General features: G+C 34.8%; 1 long non-coding RNA gene across 4 annotated transcripts; it reads left to right on the top strand.

The window, feature by feature from the left end:
• The first annotated feature begins 11 nt into the window (after positions 1–11).
• LOC137496423 (uncharacterized) lies at positions 12–27,756 on the top strand. 4 transcript variants are annotated; one of them, XR_015499303.1, is made up of 7 exons: positions 12–133; positions 25,181–25,332; positions 26,621–26,805; positions 26,890–26,991; positions 27,069–27,125; positions 27,217–27,391; positions 27,488–27,756. It is a non-coding gene; the product is annotated as an uncharacterized LOC137496423 (long non-coding RNA). The 4 variants fall into 4 exon arrangements; XR_015499301.1 differs by having other exon boundaries at positions 27,066–27,125; XR_015499302.1 differs by lacking the exon at positions 12–133 and having other exon boundaries at positions 25,179–25,332.

The raw sequence follows: 27,756 nt of genomic DNA, 5'->3' as shown, positions 1-27,756 counted from the left end.
CCTACTTTCAGGAGCCGTTCTTTACCAGACTCGAACACCATCGTCGTGGTCAACACCTCTCTGCATCTCAAGTCCACCAATGTACAAGACGAGCTGATAAACTGGTAAAAGTAGTAAAGCCATGCATATGGAGGTAAGCTGGTAAGATGGTAAACATGAAAAACCACCCCATAGCGTTCATTTTAAAAAAGGAAATAAAGCCATAGGTACTTCTGGCTACATAATTTGTGATTTGCAAAATGTATATAGGGCTACATTTTCAGAATGAGTTTATGTTAGTATTTTAAATCACAGAAAAATAAAAATACTGTTTTAATGGCACTAAGATAAAATTTCCCACAGTGCAACTTTAAAATACAGTAACATGCATTACTGTCATACAGTAAAATCCAATTAAAATTACAGGTAAATATCGTAAAATTTACAGTAATCATTAACAGTATACAGCATGGGTGCCCAATCCTGTTCCTGGAGATCTACCTTCCAGCTTACCAAGTTAGTTTAATTGTGTTTGATTAGGGTTGGAGCTAAATTCTTCAGGAAGGTAAATCTCCAGGAACATAGTTGAGCACCCCTGGTGTACACATATGGTCACTGTTTGGTTAAATTCTATAAACTCGATAGATTATCATCCACATCATAACTATATTCAGAGGGCCTGAAGTGCTTAAAATGATGGGTTTAGCCTTTAGTTTCATACTTAAAATTGTGCTTACAAATTGTTTTGCTAATAAAAAAAAACTGTAACAAATTAATAAAATACACATAAATACGATCCATCTGAAAAAAAAATATATAAAAAAAAACATGTTGCACCAAAAATTACAACACTGACACTAATAGAGAGAAAAGGAGTCTACCTAAAGTAAAAGTGGGACAAAGTCTAGAGGGAAAAAAGGAAAAAAGAAGAAGTGACACAAAAATAAAAGGCTGAGAAATATGTGTAGAGCTGTGGAATTGATTTGGTGTGTAATGTGAAGGCCATGTTTGGTCTGCTCTGATTCTCTGGCAGCAGGTCTTCTGTATGCTTTAATCCTGCCAGGAACGTCAGGTCTTGAAAAACCAGACAGAAATCCTTTACGCTGACCACCCTCACTGACATCTGTTTGCCAACAGCATCCACCCAAACATCCCATCTGCCACCAGCTTGTGTCCAAATATTTTACAATGTTGTGTATCAAACTTGAATCATTCTAAGTCGACGCGATCACTTATTTATGGCCCTATGAATTATTCTCCCTGATATGAGCCTCAGTCACGTAAAGCTAATTTGGAGATTGCGCTGTTTGGTCTGACGGAGCATGGCTGCTTCTATTCACGACACTCACACGCACAAACTTCAGGCTTTCCTCGATTCTTAATGGCTAAATGCACAAGGGAACGTTTTAGTCTTCATTTAGGTCACAATAGAGATGACTGCGCTCTCTTTGTGGAGTGTGGTCACATTCAGTCTGCCTTAGTGTTTTAAACACTTCCCATGCTTATTAGCTGTCTGAAATGCTACCAAGGCTTTGAAAATGTACTTGTGCTGCTTATTTTGGGGTTGATTTTATTTCAGGGTTTTGAAGTAAACAGCCCTTAGGAATAAAAATCAAGAGAAACCATATGTCGTAGGCTACTTGATGAACACTACTGTTTGATTGAGATGACGGAAATGTTCCCACATGACAAGTAAGCTGCTGTCAAATAAAGTAATTCATGGGCAGAAAAAAAGCAATTTTTGGAAAACTGTTTAATATGTTCTGTGATAATAAAGCTTTAAGCCATGCATTCCAGCAGATTTTACCAAGTGGAAAGGATGTTAATAAGGGTTTTACTGGCTTTTATAGCCATACATAAATAATCAGAACTGAGCTAAAGTTCAGATTATTTAACTGGGTTTAAACTGTTTTCTTTTAAGTGACTTACAATAACCTAAGTTTCTTTTCTTTAAAAAGAAAAAAAAAAACATTCAGTTCGCAGTTAAGTACACATTTTCCATACGCATATGCGATAACATTATAAATTACATTATACATCTAATAATAATAATAAATTACACATTGACAATATTCATCTTATAACTAATTTTTAAACAAACAAAATCCCAAAATTTTTCTTGAGTTTTTTAAAAGAATTTATCATAAGAAAACATGAGTTTTCTTAATACAACACGTCTGTTAATCCAGCAAAAAACTAAACAAAAAACAAAACACTAACAAAATAACAAGGCTTTTTTTTATTTTATTTATTTACAATAATAAATGAAATCAATTAGCAATAAATAATTAAATGTATGTAATTTCTGTACCAATGGTGTCATGAAAAAAAAAACTGCAAAATAATAAAAAATAATATTTAAACAAATAAATAAATAAAAAGGCTTTTTTCTTACATAAGTTGAGTTTTTGGTATTTTTGAAATCTTTCTGAAAACATATTTTAAATCAACACTTGACCTACAACATTATTATAACATACGCTCAAAAGAATATTATTGCTGCTTGTTCAAACTTATGTAAAATCAGCTAAATCAACATAATCAATTAAAAAATATATTTTATTAAACATTTTTGATTTGAGTAAATTAAAATAAAATTTTTGAAAAAGTAAATCAAAATAAAAACAGTAATACTGTAATAATAGGTACATAATCAGAATTTAAACATATCTGATACTGTCTCTTTCACATTTAACCAAAATAGCACCATTTATTTTGGCTGTGGTGTATCCCAAACTAATGTCCAGTATAGAGCCTTCAGGATAGATCAGCCAGAGCAGATGAATCCAGCCATATTTTCAGGATTACTTTTTTTGCAGCAGTCAGAACAACAGACAGAAACCTTTTTTTGGTTCATGCTTAAGGAGAGTGATGAATCGTCTAGCAAGAGATAAAGCAATGAGTCGCATTGGATCAATATAATTCTTGAGTTTATTTTGGGGACAACTTAATTGTTTTATGTTCAATCCAGTCAATCTAATCAACAACATAAAGGAATTATGTGGAACCCAGCATTTTTTTTACAGTGTATAACTAATTGTTAAACAAAAAAAGGAAAGCAAAGCACCTTAAGTTTTTCTTAAACCAAATAATAATAATAATAATAATAATAATAATAATAATAATAATAATAAAATAAATAAATAAAAATAAAGTAAAAAGCAACAAACACACAAAAACTGCCTTTTTTAACCAATCTTCAATAAGCAACTGAATGTTAAAATGTGTAATTTCTGCACCACTGTTATCACAAAGAGAACATAAAAAATCCCAAAACAAAACAAAGTGTCTTTTTTTATTTTATTTTATTCAAGCTAACTTTTTAAAAACATTTTTAAGATCTTTTAAAAATCATAATTTTAAACATCACTTGACTTGACAGCATTGTTTTTCCTCTTTATTTATTCACATTTTATTCACTTCACATTTGTAAGTCTCTTTGAATGAAAATGCCTGGCTTCTAAATAAATAAATAAATAAATAAATATTTGTACAAGTAAATTTTATTGAAGCCCCTGGTCCTAATAGTGCAAGTTTTTATAGTGTAAAATATCATGGTGTTTATTTACTGCGGCAGAGGAATGAGGAGTTACAAGGGAATAAAAGCATCCATAAAATCTTTAAGATCCAGAGAGGTCTTTAAACCCGCCTCGTCTCAGACTGAAGCTGCATGAAGCCGCTCCTCCTGAAATGTTCAAACTCCTCCTCATTAATACACTCAAAAATGATGTTTGCTGTTTGTTCGTATTTATTTACTTACTTCCAGGGCCATTTTTATTGAAGTTGATATTTAGCTGCACCAAGTTAGTGTTTTGTACATCTTATTTTTAAGAGGTGGTTCGTTAGCCCAACTCTAACCCCCAACCTGGAGGACCAGGGCATACAAACACACACTACGGACAATTTAACTCAATTCACATATATCGCATGTCTATGGACCTGAAAACTGAGCACCTGGAGGAAACCTACTCCAAACAGAAAAATCAACCCAAGCAACATTTCTGGTGTAAAACAACAGCGCTAAACACTGTGCATTTGTTCATACTAATTTAAAATGAGCTGAAACAACACAATTCCTAAGTTTATTTTTTTGGGACAACTTAATTGTTTTATGTTTAATACATTTAAATTTGTGAATACTATTAAGGTAACTTAATTCCTTCATGCTGTGACAACACAAATCAATTGTGTGGAACCCAGATTTTTTTTTTTAAAAAGTGTATAAGGATGAGAAAATGTTTAAAGATTGAATAATTTTTTTTGCGTTGGTTGTTAGGTTTATGCAAGAAGCACATACATTGAAGCTAAAATCGTACTGAATTCGAAGTTTCAAGTATATTGTTACATTATTTTGCAAAGCACACAGAGAAAGGTTTTTAGTCTTAAATCTTTCATCGCGAAGACTGTATACAACACATTTAATGCTTTTCTGTTTCATTTTTCAATCCAGTAACTGAATTGCATTAAAACCCTCTGACAATGCTCACCTGAAATTCCATTTCATCCGGCTTCAAATTATAATATCATCTACATTTTCTTTGGCAGGAGGTGATAAGCAATCATCTTCCCAGATAACTTAGACTTCCCAAAACCTCATTGTGCGAGGAAATGGCTGCACATTTCATTACCGTTTCATGCATTTCATCAGCATTAGTGATGTCATTGTCAGCTTAAAATGTGAATCTGCACTGATATGTGCTACAGCCGACACAATTAGTGATGCATTTGTTTCAGCTATGGCTGTTTCTTCAGCTAGACTATGTTGACCTTGTGAACTTTTAAAAAAGACAAGTCCATGTGTTTTGTTGACAAGCAATGACCAGTAAATATGTATTTAATGAGGTTTTGTGATGAAATTTTAAGCGTTTTCAGAGATAAACTACTACCATGTTGATTCCAGTTGATTCCATAACCAGTATTTACATCACATGCACAAAAACATCAACATTGTGTCTTACATTCAAATTACATTCTTATATTGGATTAAGGGAACAAATAAGGTTTTTAATGCACAATTGTTCAAATCTTAAAAACATTCGTTTTCTCAAAGTAATAGTTTACTTTGTGGAAATATAAATTTCTATCAACTAATTCCAAATGAACAATAATCTACATATAACTGAAAAGTTATATTCTTTGGTTTTTAATTATATAATTTCATTAACATCCTAGCCAGGAGGGACATTTAACCTTTATCTCTCTGACTAAAGGCTAAGCCAGTGATGCAAATGCTTTAAACGACTCTGTCTTTGTCTTCGGGTGTTGCTTTTATGCTACAGAAACCCTATGTTGATTAACTTGTGTGGTCAGTAGCTGGGCTGTTTTTTAACACCTATGCCAGGCTGACTCCAACTCTTAATTTGCATGCTCTGTTTAGCCATATCCCCTCCTCCTAAGAACACAATATAGACATGAAATCTTTGTCTTAAATCAGACTATTTTCAGACTTGTGTGAGAGACTCGTGAAAGAACTTGCAGACTGCGGACCTCTAGTAGGCTCTTGCAGACACATTAGACATCTTAAAAGACGCTGTATGACTGCAGATTAACCAACACGTCTCAATAAAGGAATTCTGCTTGTTCCGAGTCTCCTGGACTGGGTTCTCTCTTCTCTTTTTCACTCTTTATTTTTTTTTTTACAACAACTTGGTGCCGTGAGCCGGATAGAGACAGAAATTCTCAAATTCTCAACAATTTGCCACAAAAGACTGAAATCTACCTGAAATTCAACTTGAACCTTCAAGATCAAGGAAACTTCTTCAGACGGAATCTTCAGCTCAACGGCAATTTGAAGTCACTCAGCGGACGTCACAAATTCTCAACTATTTGCTGACTGCAACCCTGATGAACATTGAAGCTACCTGAATACAAAGATCAGATCACTCCAGACTGAATCTTTTCAGCTCAACCTCGATTTGGTGAGTTTCACTCTATCAAAGAACCATACAGACCAGTCTATACACATGGTTATTCTCTGCTCCATCAGAGAAAAGTTAACAAACAGCTGCAGGGTTTGTTTAACAAAAAGTTATTCTCTATTTCAATAGAGAAGTAACAGTTTATCCTCTGTTCAGACAGAGAAGTAAAGCCTTACGTGCTATTTTCTTTTCTTTTATTTTGTTTAACCTCTGTTCAACCAGAGAAGTTTAAGTTTAGCTATACAAGCTAATTGATGTTATCTCTTGTTCAGGCAGGAAGTTTTAGCAACATGTGCTAATATTGTTACCCTCTGTTTCGCCAGAGAAGAAATTACTACACTTTCATCTGAAAAGTTTTAGTATTTTTACTTTGTGATAATAAGCTCACAAAATGTTTAGACAGAATACAAGACTGATCACTACAACTGAAAAAGGTAGTTTAAAAACTCCTTTATTGTCAGATCAGGATTTCAAATCGCTGCTACGACAGCACATGGACTCAATAACAGAGTCAGTCAGACTAAATTTGACAAAGAAATTTAGCATTGACCCAGATGATGTTTGGACATTAGATGAATGCAAGAAAGTGCTTGATGCATGCATTCGCAAAAACAATGTAAAAGGCATTATCTGCTGCTACAGAGAATTCAGTTTATCTCGAGCTAAACAACAAGCTCAAGCTAAATCAGAATTAGAAAAACAGATCCAAGAGCTTCATGCTAAGATAACCTCATTAACAAAACAACTGAACCTCAAGAAATCAAAAACTGACATTGAGGAGATTAGTCAGCCTGATAACAAACATCCTGACTTACAAACTGTCTCTGAAACAGACAATCGCATCCAGTCAGCAAATGATTTACCTATAGGTTCAGTGGAGGTTTGTGGTGCCAGAAGATCTAAGAGAACTGAGAGTTCACACAACAACACTCCTGTTGTTCAAATTCAAACAGTTTCCAGAACACTAGGACCTAGAGAAATAGACAGATTATCTCAAAGCTTACCATCAGCACGCACAAATTTTTCAGAGTTTAGCAGAGCACTAATCAGCAAAATGCGTCTCTATGACATGACATTAACAGAAGTCACCCAGCTAATGTCTCAAATTCTCACTGAATCTGAATTGAACAGTTTTGAGCATACTGTGACCTCTAAATTACAACATGCCAGTAAGGATGATTTGAGAGAGGGTGTTTTGAAAGCTCTAAAGAACATTGTTGGCCCAAAGATCGACTGGTCAAAAGTGACTTGTTGTGTGCAAAGGAAAGATGAATCTGTGAATGAATTCACTGAGAGATTTTGTCAATCCGCCATAACTTACAGTGGATTAGCTGATAATTCGGACAGTGTGCTAGATGATAAGGGACCCCTAGTCCGCATCTGGTCAGATGGCCTTGCAACTGAATACAGACAAGCTTTGCCATTTCTTAACATCACCTGGTCTTCCACCACTCTCAGAAATAATATGAACAGTTTAGCTTTGTGGGAAAGAGACTCTTACATCAAAGACAGAGTCAGATTTGAAGCAGCCGCCACTAAGGTCAACACAGAAAAGACATCAAATCATAAATGTCTTAGGAAAAATATCTGTTGTCATTACTGTGGTAAAAAAGGACATTGGATGAGAGAGTGTAGAAAGAATAAAAAGAACTTTAAAGAGATGAACAGGGTAAATCAACTTCTGAACAGTTTGCTAAATGCCCTCAACATACCCCTCCCCTCATCACTAAATCCATTGAGCTGTCCACAAAGATGCTAACCATTTTTGGCTGTGAGTGCTTAATGTCCCAGTTCATTTACAATTAAGATGAAAGACTCTTTGTAAAAAGACACAAAGGAAACTTCTTCCTTTTTATTGGGGAACTCTGCTTAAGTCCACTTACAGCCTTGAATGTGTTTAACACATATTTTCAATCACTACCCATTCAATGTTATGATGTCTGATAGGACTGATATTTATTGAATGATAGTTTGTGTCTCACATTTTAAAGTTTGCCCACCACACTCAGGGACAGAACAGGACACACAAACCAGTGAGGAGCCCAGGGCAGAACTGAAAGCAACAGGCTTCAGGGGCCGCACCCTGTGGTGAAGACTCCCTTTTCTTTTTTGTTTTTCTCCCCCCATCCTCACCTCACTGTTTTATAGGTGTCATAACTTTAAGATTAGGAGACAGAAAATACACAACACTATACGATCACCAACTTAACACAACCACTATACGATCACCTGAATAACTAGACACACGAACTATGATCATACAAGTCTATGCATGAATACTGCTGGTCTGCTGTTTCCTTGTTTTCTTGTGTGCAGGTCAACACAAACACTGCATCTTCTAAGAAACACTCTAAACCAGAGCATCACTACGGAGATCCAGGAATGACAGGAAGTCATCAGATCAACTCTGTGCTGGAGAAGAACCACAAGAAACACACCTCACAAAAGACTGAACACTATTCACAAGCCATGGACTTTCAGAAGATTTGCAGTTTAACTACATGATTTTTTTTTTGTGTCATCATGTAGGATTTATGACGTTACAACTGATTGTCATAAACGTGTGAACAGTTTAGAAATCTACACTTACATCTATGTAGATATTGAAATGACACAGAATAAGTTTAAATGTGCCTGTAACTTTTCAAGTTACATGACTAGAAGATGGGGCTTCTGTTATCAAACAGAAGCCATTGAATGGTTTTAGGAAGGCTTACAAATTTATATTTTTTGTGAGAGTTTTTAAATAACTCTCAAAGGGGGAACTGTGGAAATATAAATTTCTATCAACTAATTCCAAATGAACAATAATCTACATATAACTGAAAAGTTATATTCTTTGGTTTTTAATTATATAATTTCATTAACATCCTAGCCAGGAGGGACATTTAACCTTTATCTCTCTGACTAAAGGCTAAGCCAGTGATGCAAATGCTTTAAACGACTCTGTCTTTGTCTTCGGGTGTTGCTTTTATGCTACAGAAACCCTATGTTGATTAACTTGTGTGGTCAGTAGCTGGGCTGTTTTTTAACACCTATGCCAGGCTGACTCCAACTCTTAATTTGCATGCTCTGTTTAGCCATATCCCCTCCTCCTAAGAACACAATATAGACATGAAATCTTTGTCTTAAATCAGACTATTTTCAGACTTGTGTGAGAGACTCGTGAAAGAACTTGCAGACTGCGGACCTCTAGTAGGCTCTTGCAGACACATTAGACATCTTAAAAGACGCTGTATGACTGCAGATTAACCAACACGTCTCAATAAAGGAATTCTGCTTGTTCCGAGTCTCCTGGACTGGGTTCTCTCTTCTCTTTTTCACTCTTTATTTTTTTTTTTACAACAACTTCAAACCAGCAGTTTTCATGTAATCTGTCCACATGTTACTGATATGAGTTTTGTTGTTACCACCTTGAGTGAAATTTATAGCAATAAATGTTTTATGACATGGCGCGTTATCCTACTTGAAGTAACCATCAGAAGATGGGTACACTGTGGTCATAAAGGGATGAACATTGTCAGCAACAATACTTAGGTAGAGAACTCTGTGGGGTTGACATGATGCTCAATTGGTACTAATTGGAGTCTTCTGCATACCTCGGTATGAGTGGTTATTTGAGTTATTTTTGTCATTCTATCAGCTCGAACCAGTCTGGCCATTCTCCTTTGACCTCTGGCATCAACAAGGCATTCGTGCCAACATTGTACCCACTACCGCTTACTGGATATTTTCTTTTTTTCGGACCAACCTCTGTAAACCCTTAAGGTGGCTGTGCGTGAAAATCCCAGTAGATCAGCAGTTTCTGAAATACTCAGATCAGTTCATCGTGCACCAACAACCATGCCACGTTCAAAGTCACTTAAATCACCTTTCTTCCCCATTCTGATGGTCGGTTTGTACTACAGCAGTTCGTCTCGACCATTTTGTGAATGTATTTTTTGTTGTTGACCGCAATAAATATTTTTGATTTAGATTAAATTACATTTTATTGTTTGAACCAAAATTAAATTATACTTCGAGAAAAACAACAAATACCAAATTTTAAAGTTGGTTAAAATTGTATTGTTTTTCAGTGTACTAAATAATTTTCACACGTTTTGTGTTTTTCAAGTTGTGTTGTGTAAAAAATTACACTTTATTTTGATGGTTTGTTTGTTGAATTTAAATAACATTTTAACTAACACTTACTGTATAATTTTCATTAAATTATAAGTAGACTGTTAAGTTGGGTTAGTGTTGAGGTTAGGGTTAGTGTAAGTTGACGAACTTGCAAAGTTACTGGTAGTCAGTTAAATGTCTGTTGAAGGAGCAGTATCAACAGATATCAAGCAGACAGTCTACTAATACTTAAACAAACCATCAAAATAAAATGTTACCAACAATTATATTAGACAATATATGCCAAACAATTATTATTTTTCAATTCAACCAGTTAAACTTAACACTATAACAGGATTAGAAAATTGCAGGATTTGGAAAGGTGCACTCAAACTCAGGATGCCTGAACCACTGGGCTATCACACAAACTAGAATTGATTTTTAATGGTTAAATGCTATGTATGAGATAAGAGAGAAACAATGAAACACACACACACACACACACACACACACACACACACACACACACACACACACACACACACACACACATGCACGCATGCAATGCACTTCATTCATGCATGCATAACTTCAATGTGGCCTTTGCAAATAATAGCGGTACTAATAGTAGTTTTAATGGTAACAGTAATACTACTGTACTACTGCTACTACTACAAATAATAATAATCATATATACAGTTGAAGTCAGAATTATTAGCTTCTCTTTGAGTATTTTTCTTTTTTTCCCCAAATGATGTTCAACAAAGCAAGGAAATTTTCACATATGTCCGATAATAATTTTTCTTCTGGAAAAATATTTTATTTGTTTTATTTCAGCCAGAATAAAATAGTTTTTATTTTTTTAAAAACCATTTTATGGTCAAAATTATTAGCGCCTTTAAGCTATATATATATATATATATATATATATATATATATATATATATACAGAACAGACCGTTGTTATACAATAACTTGCCTAATTACCCTAACCTGTCTAGTTAATCTAATTAACCTAGTTAAGCCTTTAAATGTCACTTTAAGCTGTATAAAATATGTCTTGAAATATCTAATAAAATAATATTTACTGTCATCATGGCAAAGATAAAATAAATCAGTTATTCGAAATGAGTTATTAAAACTATTATGTTTAGAAATGTGTTGAAAAAATATTCTCTCGGTAAAACAGAAATTAAGGAAAAAATAAACAAGGGGGCTAATAAATTCAAGGGGGCTAATAATTCTGACTTCAACTGTAAATATATAATTAAACCATGATACATCAAAGATTCTGAAGGGAGCTATATTAAAACCATTCGCTTTAGTTTTTTTTTAATATATTTACGTGACATGGTTTGTAATACCCTTTTTAGGTTGTCAGGGTCAACATTGGTCTAACTGTGCCACCGCATAACTATAGATCTGTTAAAATATAATAATAAAAAATATATATGCATATATATTCGAGTCTTGATCGAGAGGTAATGAACGATTCCTATCGAGTCTAAAACCGTGTGATCGGATCCGATTTTCAATTATGTAATCAGATCTGAACATCCCTAACCAGTGGAACATAAAAAAAAATCTATTCTAAATCATAAAATTTAAAGTTAATTAAGTTTGTTCATTTGTGACCCAGATTTAGACTGAAACAACATACGATTTTTTTATTATTATTTTTTTAAGTGTAGTCTGCTTTACCTCATGTATTATGAAAAACATGTACCAACTTCGTTTGCATCAAGCAAGCTTTTCTGAGCTGAATTGAATTGTGAGTTTAGAGAATGCACTATTTAAACTGTGGTCCTGAATCATGACTGAGTCATTCTTGTGTCTATTGCGGGCCCACAGGGCTGACTGGAGTGCTTTCATGTAGACTGTGATTGGAATCATGCTGGGTGCCCAGTGGAATCACGGAAACAGTGAAGAAAACGTCACCAACACATAAGCAAACCATTTTTCAAAGCCAAGGCTGTCATCATAAGAAAGAAGCTGAAAGAAATCCCACCATTTTAGAAATACCCTGGCTTTCCAGCTAAATGTTTGTGTTCCTGTGGATGTTCTGGACTTGATTCTGACCTCATTATGTCATATGAATGATGCATGTCTCACAACGACTCGTCTATTAACAGGAGAGGAACTACGGAGATCTCACGCAGAGCCGTTTTGCACCAGTCGTTTTCTTCCAGCGGGGTAAAAAAGTATAACTCAGCACGGTCACTTCCTTAGTATGAGTGACTAAGCCAAACGGTGCAAACGCGGTAACAGATGCCGAATAAACTCATGTACTCAACAGCAACACACGTATTATTGATAACACATTTGAGTCTCATATATGGAGAATGTGCCACTTGAATTATGGAATATATCCTGACTGTTGAAAGCTCAAAAACAAGTTTGCATTTTTCCAAGCATTTTTCCAACAACCTGACAGTGATATATAATAGGATCAAATATCACTTTCCCTTAAAAATGTACCACCAAACTCCATCATTTAGCTAAATATAAATAGAAAATGAATGCAATTATAATACCGTAACCACTTTGCTGTAGCACGGAATATAGGGCTCCTGGTGTGAGCAGAAAACCACATCTGTGCTGGGAGTGGAAAACTCTCTGTTCTAGTAAAACTAAATGGGTAAAAACCTCATAATGTCTTTCTTCTTAAATAAAATGTGGCCTGATGTTTTTCAAAGAAAGACAGTATTATCTTGAGTTTTTTTTTTTTTTTTTTTAGCAGAAATTACAGTTCTGACAGAAACTACCAATTTCTTTGTGTGTTGTGCTATACCAAAAAGTAACCATTATAACTCATGAGTAATGAAATAGATCAGATTTTGAAATAACATTCACAGAACAGTATTTCAGTCATGAAAACTCTTAAAATTGAGAACTGGGTTCTCAATTACACATTACATTACATGCTGCTACTAGCATGTGTTAAAATTTCTGATGAAACATAACAACATGCTTTCTCTCCTAACATGAGAGGCTGACTGTAGTATTGGTAACCTGTAGAAACCAACAGTAAAGAAGCAAACATAATAGAGCTAATTGGTCATGTGGTTATAATGTTTGTTTATTCGTTAAATGTAGTTCCATCTCCCATTCAAAATTTAGCATTTCCACCACTCGGTTCTCATAAGATACCTCAAAATGTGCATTAACACAGGGTGATGGAAACCCAGCTATTCATTTAAAGGATCACAATATTATTGCAAGATAAATTAGGGAGAACAGCAGATTTAGGCAGAAGAGGACTAAAGAAAATTGTAATTTTACAGTTTCACAAAATCCTATGGTACCTATGGTGAAAAATCTACTTTTTCAAGGTGTTTGGACAGACATGTGTGTAGGTATAGTGTATAGGCTGTCATTTTGGGGTGATATAAACACACCCAGTCCTTTTTTTTCAGTTTAACAACATAAAAACAGTGGACCAATTGGAACGGTTTTCAGACCGACCGCAACTTGTCGTAGGAGTGCTTTTCCCCCGCCCACCGAATTGATTGACAACTGAGTATTAACATGTCCCGGTAGTCACATGTATAATCATATCAACATGACAGGACGTGCGCAAAACAACCAGCAATAAAAGGTCTGTTTGCTAGGATCATTAGTCATCATCAAATGTGATCAAGAGTGAGTTTTACAGGTTTAAAATGTTTGAAAACATTTGTGTAATGAATTACAGCGATTTACTTCTGCTTTACTTTATCCACACAGCAGCGTGTCAGGACAATTAAAAAAGAAGACGCTTCAATACCGGTTTGTGGACGTTAAATCAGGTTTATTTTGTACACTAACATAACAGATATTCAATTCAATTCAATTCAGCTTTATTTGTATAGCGCTTTTACAATGTAGATTGTGTCAAAGCAGCTTCACATAAATGGTCATAGTAACTGGAACAGTGTGGTTCAGGTTTTAGTGTTTAAGTTCAGTTCAGTTTAGCTCTGTTCAGTGTGATTTAATCATTACTGAGAGTTCAAACACTGAAGAGCAAATTCATCGATGCGTAGCTCTACCAATCCTGAACCATGCGAGGCAGTGGCGACAGCGGAGAGGGAAAAAAAACTTCACCTGATGGGAGTGAAGAAAAAAAACCTTGAGAGAACCAGACTCAGTTGGGCACGACCATTTTAATTTCTCCGCTGGCCAAAAGTCTTGTGCAGAAATTCATTCGCCGTGGTTTATGCTGGAAGATGGCCTCAATGAAGACTCGTCTGTCCCTGGAGCGTCGCTGGAATCAGACTCATGTTCTCCACTCCCCATGACCATCAGCGCAGCAGCAGCTCAGGATATGGCCTGGTCCCGGATATGGAATCCTTGGGATCATCACGTCGCTGGTCTTGGATCCAATCAGTGACTCCGCCTAATCTGAGGACCTCGGGATGAGTATCCCCAGGTGAAAATAGAGAATAAAGAGAATAATTAGCGTAGCTGCTGTTCATAGTGTATATAAGCAAGATGTAGAAGCCAGTGTGGAACCCGCTAGGTGATGCACTGAGTGTATGCTTTACTAAACAGATAGGTCTTTAATCTAGTTTTGAACTGGGAGAGTGTGTCTGAGCCTCGGACGTTATCAGGAAGGCTATTCCAGAGTGTAGGAGCCATGAAAGAGAAGGCTCGACCTCCTTTACTTGATTTTGCTATTCTAGGTACTACCAGAAGCCCTGAATTTTGAGATCTTAAGGAGCGAGTTGGTTCGTAGCGAGACAGAAGGTTGGTTAGATAAACAGGAGCTAGATTATTTAGAGCTTTATAGGTGAGAAGTAATATTTTAAATTCAATACGAAATTTAACAGGCAGCCAGTGTAAGGAGGATAAAATTGGGGTTATATGATCATATTTTCTAGACCTGGTCAGAACTCTGGCTGCAGCATTTTGTACTATTTGAAGTTTGTTAATAGAGGATGCTGGGCAGCCAGCAAATAGAGCATTACAGTAATCCAGTCTCGAAGTCATAAAAGCATGGACTAGCTTTTCTGCATCTGAGATGGATAGCATATTTCTTTTCTGCATCTGAGATGGATAGCATATTTCGTAATATTCATACTGCAGTGGATATTAACCTGTATCCTGTCACATTTGCGTGCAAAAAGAATGCAAAGCTAAACGCGTGTGCTGTCTGTGTGTGTGTGTGTGTGTGTGTGTGTGTGTATCTTTGTGTGTGCGTGAACTTTGTAACAACATTGTGTGTGACTCATTGTTGTAACTCCACGACAAATGCATCAAATACTCATTGGTAAAATTCTTACTGTAGCATTTCTTACAATCGCTATGTGAGATCTTCTTCCTTTAAGTCTGTCTGTTGTTTGAATCAGCCGAGGGAGGCGATTAAAACACACAGAAAGACAATGAAATGGTGGGTGGGAAGGACTAGCCTTATAAAGGCGCAGTACGACAAAACTGCTACCTGATGCAAAAAGGTATAAAATAAAAAAAATATAAAAGCTATAATAAAAAATCTGATCGGTGTTTTGAGCTGAAACTTTACAGACACATTCTGGAGACACAAAAGACTTATATTAAATCTGAAAAAAGGAGTAACCTAGGTCCCCTTTAAATTTTGTCAATTAATTACTTAATCCCCTTAGACCCTCATTTATTTTTTACAACACAAATAAATACATTTTAGACATCTGAGAGCTCTCTTATCCTGCAGCTATGGTCCTGAGATGTTTAAAGTCCAGAAAGGGAATTGTCAACATCCCTTGTGCCTTCAGTGGTTCAACTGTAATCATACAAAGCACTAAAAATACTAAAATTTTTACCAGGTTTTCAGATTTTACCACATTCTCACCCTGTTATTTACTTGTTTATTTATTTTTAGCTTTTGTCTTTGTTCTACCTGCTTTCTGGAACTGTTCCTTACCAGACTCAAGCCCCATCATTGCTATTAACTCTTATCTGTGTCTCAAATCCGCCAACGTACATGTCAAGCTATCGGACAAACTGATAACAGCAAAGCTGTCCACAGAGCAGTCAGCTGGTAAGCGCTTAAAGGAACGATGTCATACTGACCTGTAGCATTTGTTTTAAAGATGAAGTGCAGCTATTCGTAGCTCTGGCTACATAATTCGTAATCTTCAGAAATGTATATAGAGCTACGTTTGATGGAAGGATGGAGGTTTGATTGTGTTACTGCAGTCTTTCTTACAATGATGCTCATACTCCTCCTTCTACAAAAGACAAGAAAAAAAAGGAAGAAAGGTTTTTACACCCCTCTAGTCGGTCCGGCCATGGGGAACTTTTCTTTCTTCTAAAGACAAAAAAAGTCAGCTTGAACCAATCAATTACTTTGAAGATTTTAATGGCAAACGTAGGCTTCAGACCTATAGTATGTTGAGAGGCATAGTCCTCAGAACACTTCCCAAAAGAAACTGCAATAATCTTTATTCTGAGGTTAACTTAACCTTGGATCCGGACCATATTCAGAGTAGATTGTTTTCACTGTCATCAACGAGTCAAGAGTACAAGACTGAATACTGCAAAGACATACATTGATCCTGTCGGCTAGTCTGAACACCAAGCTAGTGACCTACAGTACCTGCACCTCCTCCACAATTGATGCTCTTCCTTCTCAAGCCCTCTGACATCTTAGACTGCAACTTTGCCTCTTTACATTTGGCCAGAGAAGAATTCCTTGCCCTGGCTGAGCCTAGCTTCTCCCAATGTTTGTTCTCTACTTAGTTGTTTTGTAATGAATTATCCTTTAACAGTGACATTTTTATTAAAATTGAATAAAATCAGTTTTTATTAATTTTGAACTACACTAGCATTCTACAACTAATATCCTGCTTAGCTGATATGCTGGTATGTTTTAATGGTATCTAGATGCAGCCTTGATGATTCAAGCTGAGATTGCATATCTTAGAGATGTAATGTCAGACACAATGCACTCAATGGAGCAAGTGATGACACAGTAAGGGGTAGGGTTAGGTGTTGGCATTAAAAAGCATTGCATGTTGCTTAGATTGAAACTGCACCTTGGGGTTGTTTCATCAAATTCATTTAGAAAAATGGGGAATAAAGTCAAAAACCTGACTTCAATGAGCAGAACTAGACATCCATGCTTAAATTGGTTCCATAACAGTAAGTTGAAGATCATTTGATCTAACTAATCTGAGTTCAGTTTAAATAATCTAGATAACATTCTGAATATTAAAGTAATCCTCGTTCCCTGAAGGGGGGAACATAAATGCTATGTGGAAACTTCCACTATGGGAATTTCATCAGAATCCAATCATCTGTAAGAGTATATAAACGGGACAATGAAATGCCAATAAGTTGGCCACGTCAGCATGCAGAGCTGTCGCTACTTACAATCAATTTGGAATAAAAGTGCAGCGCGTGCCAAGCAGAGCATCCTTTTACAGCTGAAGAGACTTTAACGTCCAACAGCTAAGGGCAATCATTGTGGCGAAGTAACATAGCTTTTCCGTTCCCCCCTCAGGGAATGAGGGTTACTTTAGTAACCAGAGTGTTCCCCTTCGGGAGGGGAACTTTAATACTATGTGGAAACTTCCACTATGGGGAAATATATGGAAAACGCCACAATGATTGAACCTACCTTGCCCCCAATGAGAGGTAATGCCAAGCCAAGAGGATGAGCGCACCTGCATCACCGGAGGCGCGGCCTTTCAACATGTTCCCTGGCCCTTACTGCATTATAGACATAAAGATGACTTTATGAGAGCGTTATACGAACAGTACAATTATAAGGACATTTTCAGTTTAATATTCAGTAAAACCTAACATGAGAGTTTGAACGTAAATGGGCCACTGAGGATGAAGTGCCGGTGTGCCGCTCAAAAATTATGAATTGTGTACTTTAGACCTTCAGTCAACAGCTGAGAATGTAATGAGACACAGTCTGGCCACTTTATCATATGCCACTACATGAAAATGACACTGAGGCTCCATACATCACCAGTCTATCCAAATAATGCCCTCGCACATAAAGTAAGACAGTCTAGTCAGGCAGCCTGGACAAGCACTCTTTTGCAGTTTAAAATCTCATCACTACTGTTTACGAACGCACCTTAGCAGATTTATCATGCTTCAGAGTAACTCATTTACTGACAGACGGTTTGCCCCTCGATTCGATTCTTTCTAAAGTCTTTCTAGAGACTGAAAGCCCGATCACTCTCTGGCTTTGGGCAACATATTGGACATCTGAGGCTGATTCATTTTATTTATCAGCCTGACAGTCAACAAAACGCAGAGAAATCAGCTGGATTCGAAGCTGTGCTCTAGAAAGAACAATAAAAACGCATGGAGACAATAAAAAGTGTGTTTGACAGGAAGCATGCAAAAAGTGTCATGTTTTTGGCTTGACATTTCCAATCTCTTCATTGATGGATGACCCACAAAAGGGACCCGTGACTTTTGAATGCAGCGTTTGAGCGTCTTTGTATGTCATAAATTAGGCAGGGTTGGTTGTATTGAATAGCATGTCCCGCTCCTCATATTGCATCCAGATGTCACTGCATTTCAATTAAATTCAAAGACAGAAGTACGTGTTTCATAAAAGTCGAGTTTGGCGAGCAGGTGCAGGATGATCAGAGTGTTGAACAATGCAGTGGAGATACGTGATCTGTGTGAATCTCCGATTACTTAACATCTTTGGCGCAGACACACATTCTCGCCTTTGGCAATTGATTTATTTGCGTTTGAATCAGTGGTAACCTGTGATGGACTGGACTTCTATGTGGTCTGCCCGAGATGGTGAATGGACTTCAACATCCCAGAGATTCAATTTAGGGGGTTTTGCAAATGGATAGATCAGTGTTACAGAAGAGGAAATGCCTGTTTTATATTGTTCAAAATATGTGGGCTGCTTATTTTAAGTAATATCATCCACTAAGCAAAATTCTTTTTTCAGTATGTTCAGGGAGTATCACTTTATATTGATGGTCCCTATTGCACATTTTGTTGTCAATAAATTACATTACAACTACACACCAACTAATTCTCATTAAAGTTTAAGTAGACTGCTTAATATCTTCTCACACTGCTCTATTAAGACATTCAACTGACTATAAAAAAACTTTGCAAGTACATGTCAATTTACACTAACCCTAACCCTAACCGCAACCTTACAGAATACTAATATGCTAATAAGAATTAGTTTACATGTAGTTGCAACATAACTTTAAAATCAATGAAATGTGTTAAAGGCACCATCAAAATGCTACTATAGTAAGTATGGAACATGTGTAAGGACAGATATACATATATATATATATATATATATATATATATATATATATATATATATATATATATATATATATATATATATATATATATATATATATATATATACATTTCAATATAGAATTTGTTTCCAGCATTAGTCCATATCTGTACTGATTAAAGATATTTTAATGATTTAAATTACAGGTCATTTACATAATGGCACATTCCGTTAATAAAACAACAACAACAACAACAAAACTGATCATTTGAAAAAAAAAAGAAACCACTTAGATTTTATTGTATATTTTATTCTGAAGGGTCAGAAAAACTGGCACATTTTTCAATATCAGTAGATGCTTGCAAAACTAATTCTATTATTCACACAATGTAACCTGAAAATGTATGTTGTTTGCATTAAAATAGCTGAAGTGATAATGAAAAACATAAATGAAAAACACAATATGTCTTAAAGAACTAGGTTAAAAGCAACTACTTGGTTAGGTTCAGAGGGAGCTTTATGGAAAAATTTGTTATTATTTTTTGTTATTATTGATATTATTTGTTCGCAAAACAGTGTATGCAATCCAAGACTGCAAATAACAAAATATGTATAGAACTTGATATTGATGTAAAACTTAAGGATTGATCTTATTTTGTGTGACAGCACATTTGGCAGGATATTTAACCATTAGATTTAGTTTTTTTCAGCCAATAATGAACTTCTGGTGAAAGTTTTGTGACTGTGTTTTCAATTTCATACGGTTCCTTTTACAGCATCAATGTTGTGATGTTATTAAAATACATTCAGCTAAATAGACTTAAGCATTCATTTGGTTGTTAAAATGTAATAAGGGATTAAAGAACGCAGTTGACTTCGTTAGTTGCAGACTAGCGCAGAAATTCTATTAAAAATACTGGGGTAAAATTCATTTCCATATTTTAAAGACGTGGCGTGAAAATTTTTTTATTTATGACAGCTTCTTCTTTGGTCCGATATCCACTTTATATCATATCTCAGCCAGGCAGTGAATGAACCGCCAACTTATCCAGCATAAGTTTTACACAGCGGATGCTCTTCCAGTCTCAACCCAGTAATGGAAAACATTCATAAACTATGGCCAATTTTAGTTTTTTTCAATTCCCCTATAGCGCATTTCTTTGGACTGTGAGGGAACTCTGAGCACCAGGAGGACACCCACACCAACAAAATACAGCAAAACAAAAATAAATCAAATAAAAATATAATCAGAAATACAGAAAATTTCTTTTTGCTTTGTTAAACATCATTGAAATATATGAAAAAAATTAAAGTACAGAGGAGGGCTAATACTTTTGCCTTCAACTATATTAAATGTATTACATTTTCATTTAAAGACAATGAACAAAATACTACTTCTGCTACTAATGTAGTTTTAGATTTACCTTTTATTATTTTTATTTTTATATTTTCTTCATTGTCAGCATCTCTTCATCAGAGCTTTATCTGTAGCTTGTTAGTGACTTTGTCTCGTGACCCTGTTCTTCATGACAGATCATACCTGGAATAAATCAAGTCAATGAAAATTCCATTATGCTCTCCTCCAATGCCCTATAACTCAATAAGCAAATGTGAGCCGTGCCCTTGCTGTTCAGAGGGGAAAAGCATGTGGGTGTAGCTTGTTGCAAGTGATGTACACTCACACATGGACGCATACAAATGGGTAATTGCAAGAGTGCTGTAGGCAATGTCATTTAGGACTCCCGGCTGGCCACCTTCTTGCTGAAAATTCCATACTCTAAAAAAATTGATGTATATTATAATGTAATACAAAAATGCTATGTATTTAAGAGTGGATTCATGTTAGATTTTGTTTTGTAAATTGTAAAAAATATATATTTAATACAGACATATGTGCATGTGCACACATTTTACAACATTTCTTAAAGAAAATACATTACTTGTTTTGCTTTTAATAAGTGCTGTCAATCGATTAAAAAAATTAACTAATTAATCACACTTTTTTTGAAAATTTATCACAAGTAATTAATCACTTGGCTATTTTGGCTATTCAAATTTAAAATTTTATGTAAACGCAAAACAACAACTATATTTAAATTCAAAATATAATTGTTTAGCAGAATTTTTGTTAAACTTGTAACACAGATTTCTTCATGTAAACAACATACCATCAATAAACCATCAAGATCCTGGCTTGACAACCATATTTATTACAGAAATTAAAACACAGGCACGTCAATGCCATTTGAATTTCAAAACAATCAATGCCGATGAAGAAAAAAATGATTTCCAAGTTGGATTCTAAGTGGACTGCAAAAAAAGTCAAAATACAGGTATTGCAAATATGGAAAATAACAATAACAATAACGTACAGAATAAAAACAATTGTACTCTTTGTAAAGTTGTATCTCTGTGAGTTGAGAACATTAATTATAAAGTAGAAACAATTTTGCTTTGTCCTCCTTTACGTTCAGCCAGTTGTATATATTGTATTGTATATATTGTAAATTGTATATATATATTTTTTTTATGTGCTGAACTGTGTTGGATATTACACCGAAAAAAGGTCGAAACAGTTATTCAAGTCCCACACTCTTTGACACATGCACAAAACCTCCTGCTAGTGAAGTGGAAATAGAGTGCACTCGTGTAACAAAAGGAAAGCACAATAAATTACCAGCATTATTTCAGAGCGAACCCTTCCCTTGCTCATACATAATATGGGATTACCATTTCCAATCCATATTTCATTCCAGTGGAGTCATTCGGGGAGCAAGACCCATCCAATCACGCAGGGATCCCTGCCAAAAGCTGTAGATTAAAATCTGCAGCTCAGAATTCATTCAAGAACCCTTCAGTAGATGAGCCACTGTACATTGATCATTTGCGCATACATGATGTCATATGTGATAATCACATTTAAAGCACACGCAACCGTATGAATCAAAACTAAAATGTAAATGAATGGATTTTTGCCTGCGTTGGGCATCAGCAAGTGTGTTTTTCTTTTGCCACCTCAGCCACCTGCTGAGGTCTGCTTGACCTTCAGTACTTTGTTTGTTTTTTTCTTTAACAGTCACAGTGTACAGTATGGAGTTTATAGGCAGGTGTTTAACAAAGTATTTATCAGTTTCCAGACAGGACACCTTCTTAGTATGCATGGTGATGAATTAGTCTCCTACTGTTATTTTTTTTTATTGTGTGTCAATAAGTTTGCCTTGGGAAAGTTCCCTAAAATATAAGAAAAAACATTCATTAAAATAATATTTTTTTATTGAGAAGGGGACATTATAAAATTATCAACAGAGACTGTGGAGAGATTTAAATCGTCAATAATTTTCAAAAAATGCTTCTATTATGTCTTTTAATATTGATAGCTAGTATGTAATAATAAACACATAAACAGTAAACTTAGCACAATTTGTCAACATTATAATTTATATAACACACTTTGCAATATTTAAATATGTATTTATTCCTTTCTCTGATTTTTAAATTGGTTCATATTCTATATACAACTATATCTTTACAGTTAAAGTCAGAATTATTAGCCCCCCTTTGAATTTTTTTAACTGTAAACTGTGAAAATAACCAATAAAAGAAGGCTTTTAATATTTAAATGGCCAGATTGTTTTCTTTCTAATTTTAATAATTCCCAATAGTTTTTTTTTATGATGGATGATTTTCATATTTCTAAAGTTCTAATATCAATGCATTGTATATAACTATAACAACTTGTAAATAAACATAAATTTTTGTAAACAAAAATTAGTATGATAAGGACTTTGACAAAAATGTAGGAAGTATTTTTGCTGCATCAATAAGTGTGGTGATGATAATTCAATTAATTATTTCTATAGCACTTTTACAAAATAAATTGTGCCAAAGAAAGACGTTCTAGTAAACTGAAACTGTCAGTGCAGTTTTCAGAGTTGAAGTTCATTTCAGCTTAGTTCAGTTCAGTGTAGTTTATTTTCACTGCTGAGTGTCCAAACACTGAAGAGCAAATCCATCGATGAGCTTCTCCACAACAAGTCCAAAAAAAAAAAAAAAAAAGCTCACGTTTTACTATGTAACTGTACATAGTAACATAGTAATAAAATAGACATGTTGACAGGTTGAGTTCAAATATAACTACAAAAATCGGCACAATAGCATCAAATAAGTTAAGGAATCAATATTTGGTGGAATGACAAATTAAATCACAAACACACATTTGTTATTCGGTCTCAAAGAAAAAAAAAGAAAAACTATTTGGATTTTTTTAAAGAACATTCAGACAATTAAAACCAAATATTATTCAACCTACATTCCTAATAAATATGTTTTTTTGGTAAATAAATAAAATATTTACATTTATATTTCATGACAAACAATCACAGCACATACCAAAACAAAAATAAACAAAATGAATGTATAAAATTCTGCACAAAACAAATAGCACAAAACACAAAACAAAGGAGCAAGAGATGTCCCCAAGCTAGCATCATCATCAAAGTGTCGGCTGAATGCAGACGACCTTCTCCTCCTGAGCAGGTCCAGTCTTTGATTAGCAGCATTATAGATGGATGTTTGAATATCAGATTAATTAGACCCAGCACACGCTTCATTCTTAGCTCTCCTTCAGCCACCTGCTCCCCACGGTTCACCTCACACCTCATGAGTCCAGTCCTGCAAGGTCAGCCAGATACTCTAGCCCCAAAGCTCAATGTCGCAATACAAAGAGGTGGAATCTAAGTTGAAAAATGGAAAGAAGGAAAACAATCATTTACTTTTCATGCAATAGGACAATGAGGTATATGCTTGGCTTCCGTGAATGGAAAATAAGAGCTGTATAAGGCCTACTTTAATAGGTTTAAGCTTCAAGGAAGAACTTTTCCATAATGAAAGCCATTCAGTTGGCAAGCCCTGCTGCAAAGGTCTCCAAAGTTCTTCTGATTGAAAGATCAAATGGCTTATTTAAGTTTCTAGGCCCAACCTTTGATTTGAATTGTTATTTTATATATAGGCAAATGCACTCTTGGGTCAGTGACTTGACTCTCAATTTTATTTATTTTTATAAGTTTATCTGTTAGTTTGTTCATATAAACATATAATGTACATGCACATACATGTAAATAAAAATGACTTAATAAGCACTAATTAAAAATAACAAAACGTACTTCAGGTACAAACTTTAATTGGAACGTAACACTTTGGTCTTAAAAAAGTTAAATCACATGGTAAAAAAGAGCAGTCTGGAATCTTAGAATGTTGAAACATAAAATATGGAACTTTTATAAAATTAAAAGTTTTTTTCTCTCTATAATGATAAAAGAATGGCATTACAAGCATTTGTTAAAAGTGTTATATATGTAAAAAAGCCAACATGTTCTCACTCCCAACTCGTCACATACTGATACCAATAGATGTCAACGCAATTTTTTAAAACACTTTTTTTTTTCTCACATATAACGTTGGTCATGCATTAGAACAATATATACATTTTAAGATAAGAAACAGTGTAACCAGATTGTTGTTTTCCACAATAGAATTCGTGCAAAATCTATATATAATATGCAATATGCAACTGTAATAATACAAATGTATTCGTAATTGTTTCAATATTAAAGAACATCAAGTGTTTCCAAAGGTTTATTGTAAAAACAATTATTTTCCATGCCTTTAAAGGAAAAAAGTCAGAAATTTTGCCCGTCTGAGCACATTTTATTCATTGTAAAACACAAAACTAAACAAAAAACAGCTATATACAGCTATATATACAGGTGTAAATTATAAGGTGTTCACTGTTCAGATATGAATATTTTTTCTTTGCTCTTTTCAGGTTCTTTAGATTTCTTTGAAAATCCAATTTTGTTTTCTAATAAGCAAAAACTTAAATCACTTTACCCATGTTTATATGTTAAATTGCACTTGTCTCTCTCTCTATCTCTGTTAACACATTTGTATTTGTTTGATTAATTCTTGTGTCTTTCAGCCTGTTTCTGCCTATCACCATGAGTGATTCCTTTATACTCAGATTTATCATCAAGATCTCAATTATAAGCTTAAGTCTTGATGACAACTTGATGATCTGCAGGAAGCACCACCATGTAAGGAAGGCCAAGACCACTCTGGAATCAGTCAAGGGTTAGTGAAGTTTTTCATTCCATGTATATTAAATATCTACATTGTTTAGGCATATATGATTGTATGAGATAAAATGCATTTATTCTTTCACTACTATGGTAATAACAGAAAGAGACGCATTAGTTTTACTATTACTATTGTTTATGACAAACATTAAAAAATTACAGCATAAGCTCACAAAATATTGTGGCCTAATTGTTTAAAACTATTTGTTCTGGGTGTTGATAGTGGCCAACCATTTTTTTTCTTTTTCAGAAAGTATTTTGTTTTGTCAGATTTTATGACACCTTATAGGCCATCAACTGTCCACATTGGGGTTTAGGAAATTAGAACTGCTTATGCTGCTTGTCTACTAGTCTTAGGATAAGTTAGAAATGTTATAAATGTAAATGTTTTGTTGTTTTTATCTGGTACAGCTCATAGGAACTCCCATCTTCCCAACTGTGAGAGAGCCTTGCTCCAGTGACTGTCAGTGTGTACTTCATTGTTTCCATAGTCCCTGTATCTGTAGACCTAGGTGACAGTGGACTAGAGTCAAATTTTGTTTTTATTTAAACTAAGGCATACTGATGGCCTTTTTATCTCAGATTTGGTCATGCAAGTATTAATATATCCTAAAATATTTTTATATTCTTTCCATTGGTGGAAAAGATGTTGGTATAATTATTTTTAATGGACTGCTAAGATCTCAGCAGACATTTTTCTGAGATATTCTTGAGAGTGAGTCGGTGCAATACAAGGTGGATAGTATTTGCAAGGAAGAGTCCTTCATCTGTCCTGCTTCCACACTAGATATACTGCCAATTTAAGTAGATATGAACCATAAGCATAACCATTTCAAGAATGCACAAGGTACTTTAAACTGTATGTGTTGAAACTAAATTAACAAGAAAACAGCTCTGTGATGTTCACCTACCTTCTGTAAGAAAATTAGATTAGAAGATATAAACTGTTATGCACTTGTTCTGTACTGTTTCATTTCTTTTTCAAACACTGGCATTTTTAAAGGTGTATTTACAGCTAAGGATTAAGGATTGGCAGGAAGATTTGTGGACTACATCAACTAATGACACTACCTCTAAAGAGTTGCAAAAAGCTGTCCAAAGTTTCAGCACCATCTTTAAGCCCATGATTTTAGTGTGTTTCATGCCTAAGCACATGAGTTTATATCTGAGATAGATGAACTATGTGATTATCTTAAACTGATCTACAAGTAAATGCCAAAACTTATTGGTTTACTTATTTGTTTGTTTGTTTGTTTGTTTGTTTTTTTGTATATGTTAACCAGGTGAAATGGAGTGAGGCATACAAGGATATGTGTGGTTTTACTCTTGGGAAGGAGGTTGAACAGTGCAATATTTCTTCTATAGGATTGCAGTGACCAGACATGCTACTGTAACTCTCATGGTCATGTGCTGGAATTAGCAGATATTCAACAATTTGGCCATCCCGCTGACCTATTGATATCAGAAGGTAACGATATCCAGTAGAATTTGTTTTAGTTGTTCAGTAACCTATTTGAATAGTATTGTGATTTTTGATTGCTTATCACTGTAGACCGCTCTGCAAAGCAAGTTGCAAAACAGAATCCATGAAACTGGCAGTGACTGGAAACCAATTGGAAGACTTTGGTCTGTGATGTAGAGGAGTGGGCAGAGGGTGAGGAAATTCTTATTAATATTACATGTAGTCATGAAAAATTGTAAGTGTTACTATTATTGTCATTTTTTCAGTAGCAGAAGCAAAGACAACAAAAAACAGAAGTGATATGGATGTCTTCGTCATATGGCATGGTATGTACACTAGACTTCTGTCAGTGTTGATTCTTTAAAAGTTGACGTATAATCCTTGTTATACAACTTTCTTTTTATAAATATATTTCAGACTCTGCTGACCCAGCAACAAAGAGGAGGGTGTTCAACATCATCCTGCTAGTCAGGATTCTTCAGGAGAAGCAGTGGATTCTTGTGGCAGAGATGGCCAACCACTATAAATACCTTTCAACTCATCCTGGTTCTTTTAAAGAACTTTCCTGCTTGTTTGCTTCTGAAATGTACTGGTATGTATTTGTATTATTTGGCTCAAACTTAAGCATAAGGTTACCCAGTCCAAAGGATATTAATATATTTTTATGTTGTTGTGTTCTTCTTTTAAGATTCGACATGTGGCCTAAACAAAGAGGGGTTAAAAGGTCTATGGATCATCATTCTCAAAAAGCAACAAAATAACTGAGAAATAAACAACAATACGATGGTGCAATCTAGAGACCTGCAAGGTACCTGCAAGTTTTGGCAAGTTTTTTGCAGACATTTTTTTAAATAAAGCTCCAGCTGATGAGTATGACATTGACTGTGGATTTTCTTTTACTGTAATCCAGAAGAGGATGACCTTAACCCTGAATCTAAAGCATGTAATAAAATCTGT

Source organism: Danio rerio, chromosome 9 (genome assembly GCF_052040795.2).
Source record: "Danio rerio strain M-AB ecotype USA chromosome 9, GRCz13ab, whole genome shotgun sequence".
In the NCBI taxonomy this organism is placed as follows: domain Eukaryota; kingdom Metazoa; phylum Chordata; class Actinopteri; order Cypriniformes; family Danionidae; genus Danio; species Danio rerio.
Note: the sequence above shows the minus strand (reverse complement) of the source record. Positions and strands in the feature narration are given on the sequence as shown.